The sequence below is a fragment of the Stegostoma tigrinum genome, unplaced genomic scaffold, assembly GCF_030684315.1.
Source record: "Stegostoma tigrinum isolate sSteTig4 unplaced genomic scaffold, sSteTig4.hap1 scaffold_236, whole genome shotgun sequence".
In the NCBI taxonomy this organism is placed as follows: domain Eukaryota; kingdom Metazoa; phylum Chordata; class Chondrichthyes; order Orectolobiformes; family Stegostomatidae; genus Stegostoma; species Stegostoma tigrinum.
Genome location: NW_026728170.1, coordinates 119,708 through 131,885, shown reverse-complemented (window position 1 = coordinate 131,885; position 12,178 = coordinate 119,708). Strand labels below are relative to the sequence as shown.

General features: G+C 49.9%; 1 long non-coding RNA gene across 2 annotated transcripts in view; it reads right to left on the bottom strand.

Moving 5' to 3' along the window:
* Positions 1 to 12,178, bottom strand: part of LOC132207981 (uncharacterized) — a 63,450-nt gene that overhangs the window by 37,517 nt on the left and 13,755 nt on the right. The window lies entirely within an intron of this gene.

Below are 12,178 nucleotides of genomic sequence, written 5' to 3'. Positions count from 1 at the left end.
CGTCGCTTTTTTTATTTGAAAAAAATGTACTTTATTCATAAGATGTACAAAAAAAACATATTTATACACCTAGGTAATAAAATGTGAGGCTGAATGAACACAGCAGGCCCAGCAGCATCTCAGGAGCACAAAAGCTGACGTTTCGGGCCTAGATCCTTCATTAGAGAGGGGGATGGGGTGAGGATTCTGGAATAAATAGGGAGAGAGGGGGAGGCAGACCGAGATGGAGAGAAAAGAAGATAGGTGGAAAGAGTATAGGTCGGGAGGGGATAGGTCAGTCCAGGGAAGACGGACAAGTCAAGGAGGTGGGATGAGGTTAGTAGGTAGGAGATGGAGGTGCGGCTTGGGGTGGGAGGAAGGGATGGCTGAGAGGAAGAACAGGTTAGGGAGGCAGAGACAGGTTGGACTGGTTTTGGGATGCAGTGGGTGGAAGGGAAGAGCTGGGCTGGAGGTGTGGTGCAGTCGGGGGAGGGGACGAACTGGGCTGGTTTCGGGATGCGATGGGGGAAGGGGAGATTTTGAAGCTGGTGAAGTCCATATTGATACCATGAGGCTGCAGGGTTCCCAAGCGGAATATGAGTTGCTGTTCCTTCAACCTTCGGGTGGCATCATTGTGGCACTGCAGGAGGCCCATGATGGACATGTCATTATAAAGAATGGGAGGAGGAGTGGAAATGGTTTGCGACTGGGAGGTGCAGTTGTTTTTTTGCGAACTGAGCGGAGGTGTTCCGCAAAGCGGTCCCCAAGCCTCCGCTTGGTTTCCCCAATGCAGAGGAAGCCACACCGGGTGCAGTTGATGCAGTATACCACATTGGCAGATGTGCAGGTGAACCTCTGCTTAATGTGGAATGTCATCTTGGGCCCTGGGATAGGGGTGAAGGAGGAGGTGTGGGGGCAAGTGTAGCATTTCCTGCGGTTGCAGGGGAAGGTGCCGGGTGTGGTGGGGTTGGAGGGCATTGTGGAACGAACAAGGGAGTCATGGAGAGAGTGGTCTCTCAGGAAAGCAGACGGGTGGGGATGGAAAAATGTCTTGGGTGGTGGGATCGGATTGTAGATGGCGGAAGTGCCGGAGGATGATGCGTTGTATCCGGAGGTTGGTGGGGTGGTGTGTGAGAACGAGGGGGATCCTCTTTGGGCAGTTGTTGCGGGAGCGGGGTGTGAGGGATGTGTTGCGGGAGACGCGGTCAAGGGCGTTCTCGATCACTGTGGGGAAAGTTGCGGTCCTTGAAGAACTTGGACATCTGGGATGTGCGGGAGTGGAATGCCTTATCGTGGGAGCAGATGCGGCGGAGGCGGAGGAATTGGGAATAGGGGATGGAATTTTTGCAGGAGGGTGGGTGGGAGGAGGTGTATTCTAGGTAGCTGTTTTCTTGAAATGGATATCAGTTACAAGCTGGTTGCCTGAGATGGAGACTGAGAGATCCAGGAAGGTGAGGGATGTGCTGGAGATGGCCCAGGTGAACTGAAGGTTGGGGTCGAAGGTGTTGGTGAAGTGGATCAACTGTTCGAGCTTCTCTGGGGAGCAAGAGGCGGGCCGATACAGTCATCAATGTAACGGACGAAGAGGTGGGGTTTGGGGCCTGTGTAGGTGCAGAAGACGGACTGTTCCACTTAACCTCCAAAGAGGCAGGCATAGCTGTGGCCCATGCGGGTGCCCATGGCCACCATATTTATACACCTACCCAGTCATGCAAGCCGCACCGGGTTACCCAGGTGGTACGTACTCCAAATAAAGGAAGAAAAAACAAAACAAAGAAGAAAAAAAACAAAGCAAAGAAAATACCCCGGCAGTCGTCACCCCGCATGGTCCCAGTTGCCCCCCTGACCAGTTGTGGAAGGCGCCAGCTGGGCACAGTTACCAGATAGGGCCCTTTTTTCTATTCTGGACGAGGGGCTTCATACGGTGGTCTTTCCCCACCGTGCCTTGGCAGCGGCTGCCCCAGGCTTTAGTGCGTCCCTCAGCACGTAGTCCTGGACCTTGGAGTGCGCCAGTCTGCAACTTTCGGTCGGGGTCAGTTCTTTCAGCTGACATACCAGCAAGTTGCAGGCAGACCAAAGAGCGTCTTTCACCACATTGATGGTCCTCCAGGCGCTGTTGATGTCGGTCTCGGTGTCCGTCCCGGGAAACAGCCCTTAGAGCACGGAGTCCCACGTCACGGAGCTGCTCGGAATGAACCTCGACAAATACCACTGCATCCCCCTACAGACCTCCTGTGCATAGGCACACTCCAGAAGGAGGTGATAGACAGTCTTGTCGCCCCCGCAGCCACCTCGAGGGCAGCGCGCAGTGGCGCAGAGATTCTGGGCATGCATTAAGGATCTCACTGGCAGATCCCCTCTCACCGCCAGCCAAACAATGTCCTTGTGCTTGTTTGAAAGTTCTGGCGATGAGGCATTCTGCCAAATGACTTTGGCAGTCTGCGTGGGGACCCACACGACGGGATCCACCCTCTCCTTTTCCCGAAGGGTCTCGAGGATACTACGTGCTGACCACTGCCTGACAGCCTTGTAGTCAAAAAGGTGTATCCTTTCAAAAATTTCTCTACGAACGACAGGTGGTAGAGGACGGTCCAACTACTTGGAGTGTTCTGCGGCAATGAGGCCATGCCCATCCTTTGCCACACCGAGGACGGACAGGTAGAACCTCAGTAAGGAGTGACACTTGGCGTTTGCGTACTGAGGATCTACGCACAGCTTGATGCAGCCGCACACAAAAGGTAGCCATCACGGTGAGGGTTCGCGTTTGGTACACCCTTTCTCCCCATTTTCCAGGTCTTTGTACATGGTGTCCCTGCGGACCCGGTCCATCCTCGACACCCAAATGAAGTGGAAGATGGCCCGGGTGACCACAGCGGCACAGGTCCAGGGAATAGGCCAGGCTTGCGCCACATACAACAGTACCAAAAGCCCCTCGCACCTGACAACCAGGTTCTTATCATTTTTGGAGAGGGACCGGAACGTCCACCTGCCCAGTTTCTGCTTCAGTTTGGTGATACAATCCTCCCAATTCTTAGTGCACGCCCCAGCTCCACCAAACCAAACACCCAGCACCTTCAGGTAGTCTGTCCCTACGGTTAAGGGGATGAAAGAGTGGTCATCCTAGTTCCTGAAGAACATGGCCTCGCTCTTACCCCGATTGACTTTGGCCGCAGATTTCCAACAACCTACTCACCGACAGACGATCGATGCAGAAGACGGTGACATGGTCCATGTACAGGGAGGTCTTGACCTGAAGGCCTCCGCAGCCTGGGATAGTCACGTCCTTCAGGCTCACGTCCTTCCTGATGGATGCGGCGAAGGGCTCCACACAGCACACGAACAAGGCAGGAGAGAGCGGACAGCCCTGCCTGACTCCAGATCTGACGGGAAAACTGTCCGATTCCCACCTGTTGATCGAGACTGCACTAATGATGTTGGTGTAGAGCAGCCAGATCCAATTGTGGATGCCCTCCCCGAATCCCAATTTGGAGAGGACGTCCCTCATGTAAGCCTGAGAGACCCTGTCGAAGGCCTTCTCCTGGTCCAGGCTGACGAGGCAGGTGTCCACCCGCCTGTCCTGCACGTAGGCGATTGTATCTCCGATGAACGCGAGGCTCTCAGCGCTCTTCCTGCCCGGCACAGCACAGGTTGCGTCAGGGTGAATCAGCAACTCCAGGACAGACCTGACCCGGTTGGCTATGACCTTGGCCAGGATTTTGTAGTCCACGTTCAATAGTGAAATGGGACGCCAATTCTTAATTTCTTCCCTCTCCCCCTTCCTCTTGTAAATGAGGGTGATGATGCCCTTCCTCATGGACTTGCACGTTTCCCCTGCCTGAAGCGCACAATCGTACAGCTCCAGCAGGTTCTGGCCGACCAGGTCCCACGGAGCGGAATACAGCTCCACTGGTAAGCCGTTGCTCCCGGGAGTCTTATTCCTCTCAAAGGACTTGAGGGCTCTGCTCAGCTCGTCCAGGGATAACTGCCGGTCCAGCCACTCCCGCGTGCCGCCGTCTAAGACCTCCGTGATAGATTACAGGAGCAAGTCGGAGGCTGTGCTGGCCGTGGACTTCGCGTCACGCAGTCTGGCATAGAAGGATCTGCTGATCCTCAAAATGTCAGGCCAAGACGACGTCACCGAGCCATCGGTCTCCTTCAGCCGGCTGAGCACAGAGCTCTTTGTGCACCCCCTGAAAGAAGAAACGTGAGCACATCTCGTCCTGCTCCACGGAGCGGACCCTGGACCGGAATATTAACCTGGAGGCCTCCGTGGCAAAGGGGGAGGCTTGCTGGCCCCTCACCTTGCAGACGTCCTCCGTGACATTGACCCCCATCGACTGCAGAAGGAGCGGGTTCTGCGTCCTTTTCTGGAGTCGCGACAGCTTTCCCCGCCTTTCTCTCACCTTCCGAACACCCTTGAGCACAAAGAACCTCTTGATGGTCTCCTCCACCTTATCCCACCAGTTGCCCGGACACTCAAAGAGGGGTTTCACGGTTCTCCAACCGGCGTACTCCCTCTTAAGCTCCTCAACGTTCTCTGTCGTCAACAGAGTTGTGTTGATGTTCCACGCCCCATTGCCGGCCTGCTGGTCGCCCAGTATGTGACACTCGGCTAGCAGGAGGCAGTGGTCAGAGAAGAACACCGGCTCGATGCCAGTGGACCTGACCGAGGAACGCTCGTGACACAAAGAGGAAGTCTACCCTTGAGCGGATAGACCCGTCTGTCCGCGACCAGGTGTATCTCCGCTGTGCTCCATCTGCAGGGGTGCCGAAGACGTCGGAGCTTGGCGTCCTTCACAGCAGGAATCTGGACGTGGCGTCTAGTTTACTCTCCCCACCCACTGTCCCCACGCTGGATCTTCCATCTGCATCAATGATGCAGTTGAAGTCTCCACCTAGAATGACTGGCCTAGACTTAGCCAGCAGGGGTGGAAGCTGCTGCAGGACGGCCAACCTCTCACTCTGGACCCGCTGGGGCCCTCCAGCGCGCCTTCCTCCTCGGCTTCCGGACCGTTGTCCACTCCCCTGGGTCACCTGTCGCCGCCTCCATCGACTCCGGGTTGTCGGAGGGGTGGGGCGGAGAAAGTGGAACATGCAGGGGCGCTTTGCTTGCCTCGGTTCCATCCTGTGGGGCTGGTCCCTCCTGCGCAGTAGGACAAAGGTCCTTGCATGGGCCTGGTGCATGCCTCTCCTACGGGGGCGGCGGGGACTTGCCCCGCATTGCCCCTGCTAGCGACCTGGACGTAGGTGGTCCCCCGCCGCGGTCATGGCCTGCAGATGTAGCCTGCTTCCCTACAAAGGTTGCAGCTTTTTTTCCTTTGGGCAATCCTTTGCAAGGGGTCCCTCCTCCTTGCAGTTCCATCAGATGGTGACTTTGCAGTCGGCCGCCACGTGACCTGACCTACCACAGGCATGGCAGACTTTGGGTTGCCCTGCGAAAGTCAGGTAGTCCTTGCTCCCGCCAATCGCGAAGCTGGCTGATGGATGTATGATGTTCCCGTCCATGCTCATCCTCAGCATCACCCTGACCTGCCTCTTACTTGTCCAGATCCCAAAGGGGTCCAGGATGTTGGTTAGGTCCCCTTCCACCTTCACGTACCTTCCAAGGAAGACCAGGACATCAGCTGCTGGCACATACGGATTGTACATGTGTACAGTCACGATATGGCTCCTCGGCGCAGGCATCACAAACAGTAGGACAGCGGTCAATGCAGAGTGGGGGCCCCTCACCTCCTTTCTCCTTGAAAACCTCCAGGAAGCGCTCGCAGAGCTTGGCATTCCTGAAGGTTACATGGTTAAAAACCTCCTCCAGGGAAATCCTGCAGGCAGTAAATGTCTGCAGCAGCAAACCCACAACTGTCCAAAAGAACCCGCTTCACACAGAAGATGCAGTCCACACCTTCATCCACCTTCTTCACGGAAACATGGATGGTGTTCCGGACCCCCTGACCTGGGGCCCGAGCACTTGCTGCAGCCATCGTTGCAGGTTTGCTGCTCCCCTGAACCAGCGTTAGGCCAAAACCAGCATTAAGATGCACCGATTGTGCACCCTTGCAATCAACCTGACAACTTCCTTCCACCTCCAACACACTCGCTCTAACCTTATCTTAGTCCACAATTATAAGAACAGGTAAAAACACACCCTTGATCTTAGCCAAAAAAAGGCAAGAAGCAATGCCATTGTAATACTGGAATATCTTAGATCCCAGTTACCTTCCATATTTTCCATCAGCCTGAGTGAGTGCAAAGATTTGTAAATCACTGCTGACAGTTTTTACTGTTGTTCCTGTACTCCTGGGTTTCCGAAGCGGGGGAAACCGATAGTCAGTTTACACCAGTACTTTTTCAAGACCTTTTTCGATAAAAATCTCTTCGCAATGAGTGTAGATCATTGGAAATGTACCAATCAGATCAGGTGGGGCATGTCACTAACAAGCCTCATCAACCAGCTCCCTGCCTAGCAGAGGGTCAGTGAGATTGCAGCAACAATCGGTACAGAACCGCACACTCAGAGAATGTCCCAGCACAGAGGAAGGTGCTTCAGCCTGTCACTGTCTGCATCAGCTGTCTGTGTGGGCAACTTCACCAATCCCACCCACCATGCTCTTACCGATGCCCTATTAAATCTCTCATCATTCAACTCTCTCCTGAGTGTCACGAATGATTCTGCTTCCAGCACCCTCTCAGGCAGTGCACAGCCGGCAGGAACCACTCGCTGAAGACATTGGGTCTATCTCCCTCGATTAAATATGACGCTTTGTTGCAAAAAAGGCAAATCACCACCCCCTCCCTCCAAACCGATCCCACCCCATCTGTTTCTTTGGAATGTGCAACTGCCTGCAGTGTCAATGTGCCTGCAGTTGCTGAAAGGGTCTGATTTTGTGCTGTTCTATTTTGCACACTAAACAAACTGAACTGTTAGCAATGCAAAAAATGCCTGCCTCTTCCCAAATCAAATCAAATACTTGAAACAAATTCTAATTCTGATCAAGTAATATCACTGTCAGGAAGTACTGGGTCACAATTATAAATAGATTTTCTTAGACTAATCCATCTTATCTGGAATATATTGAACTCTGGTTCCCAAGCCACTCCAACATCCCTAACATCACTCCCATCCCTTCATGGATGGTGGATATGAAATTCAGTACATTGAATAAGTCACAAATGGTTTGGCTTCGACTCCAAACATTCCAATTACAATCTGCTAATTTAGAATTGCAAATTAAGATCCAAGAGCTGTAGAGATATAAAGGATGGAAACAGACTGAATGCTGCAACTTGTCAATTCGAACCAGATATCCAAAATAATTTTAGTTCCACTTGCCAGTATTTGTCTCATATCCCTCTGTCCCCTTCCTATTCATTTCCCAATCCTGATGCTGTTTAAGAGCTGGGATTGTACCACCTCCTCCATACATGCAGCATTCTCTACATGTAAAACTGTCCCTCAGGTCCCTTTTAAACCTTGCACCTCTCAACTTAAACCCATGCTCTCAGGTTTGGATTCCTTTCCCTAAGGAAAAGATATTGCCAATTCACCCCATCCAAGCCCCTCATGATTTTATTAACCTCTGTAAGGTCACGCGTCAGCCTATGACGTACCAGGGAATCAGTCCCGGCCTATTCAGCCTCCTCTCCCAGTAGCTCGAACCATTCAATCCATGTCCCATACTTGTAAATCTTTTTTTTCTCTGAAACCTTTCAGTTCAACAACTTCCCTGTAGCAGGGATATTATAACTGAGTGCAGTATCTGTACATCTGCATTGGAACGTCCAAACTCCGATAGTCAATACATTGATCAATAAAAGCCAGCATGCCAAATGCCTTCTTTGCCACCCTGTCTAACTGTGGCTCCGCTTTCAAGGAACTATGCATCTGCACCCCAATGTCTCTGTTTGGTGACACTCCCCAAGGCCCTACCATTAACTTATAAGTCCTGCCCTAGTTTGCCTTACGAATTCGCAACACCTCACATTTATCTAAACTAAACTCTATCTGCCACTCCTCGGCCCATTGGCCCATCTGATCAAGGTCGCGTTGTACTCTGCGATAACATTCCTCACTGTCCACAACAACATGAATTTTGGGGCCATCTGCAAACTTACTAACCATCCCTCCTATGCTTCCATCTAAATGATTTATATAAAATTATGGATAAGCAGTGTCCCAGCACTGATTCTTGTGACAAACCACAGGTCACAGGTCTCCAGTCCGATATATAACACTCTACGATCACTCTGTGCCTCCTGCCTTCAAGCCAGTCTTGGAACCAAACCACTAGCTTCCACTGTATTCCATGTGATCTAACCAGTCTACCATGAGGAACCTTTTCACACACCTTTCTGAAGTGCATCCAAACAATGTTTACCCTCTCTGCCTTCATCAATCTTCTTAGTCACCTCTGCAAAATACTCAAGTTAGTGGGACGTGATTTACATCACACCAACACCAGAGTCAGATAACTGAGAACAGCACGTGAAGCAAAATATGTACATGAGATAACAAAGCATGGAGCTGGATGAACACAGCAGGCCAAAAAGCCCACCGCCTCCACAGCCAGCAGCCCCAGAGGAGACAGCCACGCTGAACCCTGCCGAGTTTTCACCGTCACCCCTAGACCTCCCACTGACTGAGGTCAAATGGTCAGTCCTCAGTCAGGGACTCACCTTTATCCCCCTCTACACACACATCAACGAATACCAAACATGTTTGGACATCGAGCAGTTTTTCCGTTGCCTTCACCGCTCCACCTATCTTCTCCACTCTCCCTCTTTGATCCGCCTCTCCCTTTTTATTTCCGAATCCTCTCCCCATTCCCCTTTTCTGATGAAGGGACTAGGCCCGAAACGTCAGGGTTTGTGCTCCTAATCTGCTGCTTGCCCTGCTGTGTTCATCCAGCTCCACACTTTGTTATCTCAGATTCTCTAGCATCTGCAGTTCCCATTATCTCTGATACAAAATGTGTACATTACTGGTTAAAAATACTGAAATAAATTCATTGTCTTCAACTTTAAAACCAAATGCTGGAGTCTGCAGCTCAAAAGGCATCAGAACCATTGGGGTCAGAGGAAACCCACAGTTCATGAAATGCCCATGAATTGGGGTGATGTCACTAAGCAATTGCCCGTGTGTGATAACATCACCCACTTGAACACAGAGCATTCGCGTCTGCACAAACGGGTGGTGTGCACCAAGGATGTGAGGGTCTGTGGAGTGATTGAAAGGAGATTGATCAGAATGATTCAGGAACTGAGGGATATTAGTTGTAAGGTCAGGTTGGAGAAACTGAAGCTTTTCTGCATAAAGCGAAGGAGACTGAGGTGATCTTTGACAAAGGTGTCTAGGTTTATGATAGATTTAGATCAGGTAGGTAAAGAGCAGCTGTTCCTCTTCACTGATCGTAAAATTATTAGAAACAGAGATTTAAGATATTGGGCAATAGTTACTGGGAGATGAAAGGAAGTAACTTAATGTTACTTTTATTTTTCTCAATACTGACATTCAAAGACCAATATTATCCAGTGATGAATGATTAAAGAATCAAGTGGCACGCTTAGATCTTGCTGTATCTAAGCAAGTTTCTGATCTGCAAATCCTTTTCTAACGCTCTGAAGCTCTGGAATTCATTTCCTTCATCTGCCCAAACACTGTACTGCAAAGTAAAAACCTTGCTCCTTATTGAAACATGCAGGTTTTTTGGAGAATTAACGGTTTGGTTGCAGAAAGGTTGGTTCCGTTCTAGGACAGTCTAGGACCAGAATATCTCATGTCAGAGTGGGGTTTCATATTTAAACCAGACATGAGGAAGAAATTTTCTCTCAGACAGTTGTGAATTGGTGGAATTCTTTGCAGCAGAGGTTTGTTGTGGCTGGGCCAATAAGTATATTTAAGGCTGAGATTGACAGATCTTTAAGCAATAAAAGTATCAAGGATTATGGGGAAAGGCAACAAAGTGCAGATCAGACAGGATCTCATTGAATGGCAGAGCAGAGGTGATGGTCTGAATGGTCTCTTTCTGTTTGTAAACTCAATGGTCTTGAAATGAGGCTGCAAAACTCTCCGCAGTAAAATGTGCAAAATGAAAATTGCATGGAACCCCTCAGAAAGCTGAACCAAGGTGAGACATGGAAAGGGCAACACACAAATGATTGTCAATGTGGGTGATTGATCCGGAGTGATCTGTGTACCAGGGTAAACAGGAAAACTGGTCTTCAGCTCTCACGCTGAACTCGGCTCAAAGTTTTGGCAAAGATTTATAGCTCAGTTTGTGGGTGAGTTGTTGACTTGTTCGCCGAGCTGGCTTGTTCTTGTTCAGATGGTTCATCACCATGCTACATGACATCATCAGTAGAGCCTCCGTTGAAACAATGTTTTTCTCCTCCACTTGGAATTTATACTGTTTGCTCTGTTATGGTGAGGAGTGTCATTTCTGGTTTTGATCTGTGTGGGTTTGTAAATGGGGTCCAATTCTTTATGTTTGACGATTGCATGACGGATGGAGAACAATGCCTCGAGGAATTCCTGTGTGTGTCTATGTTTGGCTTCGGCTACTATGGTTATCTTGTCCCAGTTGAACTGATGGCCTTCATTGTCTGCGTGTCTCAATATTGAGGAGAGTTTGTCATTCCGTTTTGCTGCTGGTTGAAGTTTTTGAATTCCGATGTCTAGTTTTATTCTTGTCTGTCCGATGTAATGTTTACAGTTGTAATTGCATGGTATTTTGTAAACTGCATTGGTTCTGCATGTTGTGGGAATGGGATCTTTAATTCTTGTACGTGTTTGTCATTGAGCGGCTGTGGGTGTGTCTGGCCACCATGACTCTCAGTGGTCTGAGGGGTCTTGTTGTCACTTCTAATATATTCTTGATGTATGACAGTGTGGCCAGTGTGTGAGGCCGTACTGTGTCCTTCTATTGTTGTCTGTTTCACATCAGCAACCTCACCAAAATTCCCTCGCACAAGGTACTGCTGCAGAAGACCAGATAATCCCAGTTCCCAGGCCTGGAATCAGAGCCGCAGTGGCCCAGATACGAGGATACAACGGGAAATGGGGAATGGCAATGAGCGCTCTGGGCTACTTTGTGGTTCCTATCACACAATCGGTGAGCGTGCGGTCCTTCTGTGATGGTACAGAGGTGCGTAAAATGCCAAGGCTGTGAACTTGAACCTCACCCAGAGCTGCTTTTATTAACATGGAGCAGGGAATATTAGGTCATCAGGCTGTGGGAAATATCACAGAGCGATGTTGGTATGAACAGAATTTGTAAAAAGACTAGCTTCTTTTGTTGGATCTTGAACTGTTCTGGATGTGAGTTTGCTCGCTGAGCTGGAAGGTTATTTTTCAGACGTTGCGTCATCATTCTAGGTAACATCATCAGTGAGCCTCCGATGAAGCACTGGCGTTATGTCCCGCGTTCTATTTATCCGGTTAGGTTTCCTTGGGTTGGTGATGTCATTTCCTGTTCTTTTTCTCAGGGGATGGTAGATTGATTTGGAGCCAATGTGTTTGTTGATGGAGTTCCGGTTGGAATGCCATGCCTCTAGGAATTCTTGTGCGTGTCTCTGTTTGGCTTGCCCTAGGATGGATGTGTTGTCCCAATCAAAGTGGTGTCCTTCCTTATCTGTATGTAAGGATACGAATGATAGTGGGTCATGTCGTTTTGTGGCTAGTTGATGTTCATGTATCCTGGTGGCTAGCTTTCTGCCAGTTTGTCCAATGTAGTGTTTGTCACAGTTCTTGCAAGGTATTTTGTAGATGACGTTTGTTTTGTTTGTTGTCTGTTTAGGGTCTTTTAAGTTCATTAGCTGCTGTTTTAGTGTGCTGGTGGGTTTGTGGGCTGCCCTGATGCCAAGAGGTCCGAGTAGTCTGGCAGTCATTTCGGAAATGTCTTTGATGTAGGGGAGCGTGGTTATGGTTTCTGAGCCCGTTTTGCCTGTTTGTTTGGGTTTATTGCTGCGGAATCGGCAGACTGTGTTCATAGGGTTCCCATTCTTTTTGAATACGCTGTATAGGTGATTTTCTTCTGCTCTGCGCTGCAGTGTGTGGTGGCTCGTTTGAATAATGTTCTAATGCAGCTTTGTGACATTGTGTGTAAGTTAATCATACATTGGTGTGTGTGAGTCTGTGTGTGTTTGTGTGTGTGTTTGTGTGTGTGTGTGTGCGCACTGCCATTCGAAAGCAAGAAGGAAGTCAAAT